The sequence below is a fragment of the Aplysia californica genome, unplaced genomic scaffold, assembly GCF_000002075.1.
Source record: "Aplysia californica isolate F4 #8 unplaced genomic scaffold, AplCal3.0 scaffold00094, whole genome shotgun sequence".
NCBI lineage: Eukaryota > Metazoa > Mollusca > Gastropoda > Aplysiida > Aplysiidae > Aplysia > Aplysia californica.
The window spans coordinates 1,391,628-1,393,720 of record NW_004797364.1 but is presented as its reverse complement, the minus strand read 5'-3'; positions in this window follow the sequence as shown (position 1 = coordinate 1,393,720).

Here is a 2,093-nt window from a genome sequence, read left to right as displayed (position 1 = left end):
GGAGATGTGGGGAGGTGTGGGGAGGTGAGGGGAGGTGTGGAGGTGTGGGAAGGTGAGGGGAGGTGTGGGGAGATGTGGGGAGGTGTGGGGGTTGTGGGGAGATGTGGGGTAGAGGCCTAGAGAAACTGATAGGTGTGGGGGAGGTGTGGGGTAGATGAATAGAGAAACTGGGAGGTGTGAGGTGGATGAGTAGAGAAACTGGGGTGTGTGGGGAGATGTGGGGTAGATGTTAAGAAAAATTTGGAGGTGTGTGTGTAGATGCCTAGAGAAACTGGGAAGGGTTGGGAGGTGTGGGGAGCTGTGGGGAAGTGTAGGGAGGTGTGGAGTAGATGCGTAAACGATTAGGAAATTCAAATAGTGAGAGGGGTGGAACAAGCAGAGGGGGGGGGGGGGTGAGGTGGAAGTTGAATGGACGGGGAATTGCATCCTATTCTCGTACCGCTGTGGGTAGAGGATTCATACGTGATATTAATGATATTTAAAAGCAAATCAAATTACATGTACATGTATAGCAATTTTGGTTGACTACACGATCATAATGTAGGCATACGTTTGCTCTGCCCCAATAAAAATAAATAAATGAATATAATATTTTAAATAAATGAATAAAAATCTAATACGGTACCATAATGTGCAATGATGGAAGTCAGCTGCTGTACTACTTTTCTTTTGAACTTGGCTAAGTTCCGAAAGTCCTGGGTTCAAAATCGCGGCGGTTCGACAAGTTTTCTCCCTCTCTCTTAACAGAATGAATAATTTATTCTAATGTCTCTTTATTCCGTCTACACCCTGACCTGTGATAAGATTACGTTTGCCAGCTGTCCAGAAGTACTAAACCCAAAATTTTATATTTTTATAAAAAATGTCAGCTTTTGAATCTATGGTATCGGTTGCATTGCTTACTCAAGAATAATATCAATTTGTTAAAAATCAAAATTAAAATTAATTATATATTATGTAACTTTTTTGTTCATTTTCTCTATCCTGAAACAAATAACTCGCCGATGATAGTGCATTTTAAAGTCTATTGCCGGTATTTTAAGCGCAGAGCTCAAGGCAGATTTTGCTTGGTATATAATATACATTCAGAAGCCCGGCAGACAGAAATGAAAATTAATAAGAAAAAAAAATAACAGAACAAACCAGTCCAACCCCCCCTATAAAATAACTAAAAAACAAAACAACAAAGCCTTCCTCGTCACATGTTGGTGATTTTGAGAAATTTTAATTTAAAAGTTTGGAAACTCATTCTCCTAAAGAACATATCTTTTCGGACTTCATTAACATTTTACAAATGATCCTGCCGTGTAAACCGAAGTCTGTGATGTAGCGTTTATGCGTTTTCCAGTTGCACGCAGGAGACCAGAGTTCGATTCCCGAGTGGGAAGAATTTATATAGAGTACCTTGCGGTCTTTCTGTTGAGATGCAAGTTCGAAGCCTTAACGATCTTAACTCTACTAAGTTGCATCGACGGGCAAAAAAAAGCACCTTCATTCTAAAAAAAGTCGTGAACCACCCGCAGAGCACAGCTTAAAAGAATGAGTGTCAGCCTCTAAAATATCTTCTAAAGAAAGAATGCATTTTGAAAGAAGATACCAAAGTTTACAGTTACAACTTACCTCTTGGGCAGACCTTTGTGAAACTTGTGAAGGAGAGCGAAGCTCCCGAAACACGAGAGCAAAACTACGCGGTGCGCACTGCGTGACGGAGTACTGTACCCCTCTCTCTTGTTTGGATAGATTTATCGAAAGAAAAAGTGATAAAGATTACGAAAACATTTCAAATCAAAGCAAAGATCGATGGTTCCTGCAGGGCATAGCTTATTGATTCTTTCTGCTATTGACAGGTGAGGTTGACAAATGTGATCGACCGCGCCAGATATATACTGTAACACTTATGAGCATGTCAAAAACTTATTAAGACAGAAGACAAAGTAGGGTCTAGGATCGAACGTCGTGGCGGGAAAAGGGAGGACGTCACTAGACAGGAAAATTATGACGTAATTAAATTCGCTTGAAAACGTAAATTACCGGATGGGTTTAATGCTCCAGTTAGCCTAAGAAATCTAGTGGGATTTGGATGGTTTGGGGGG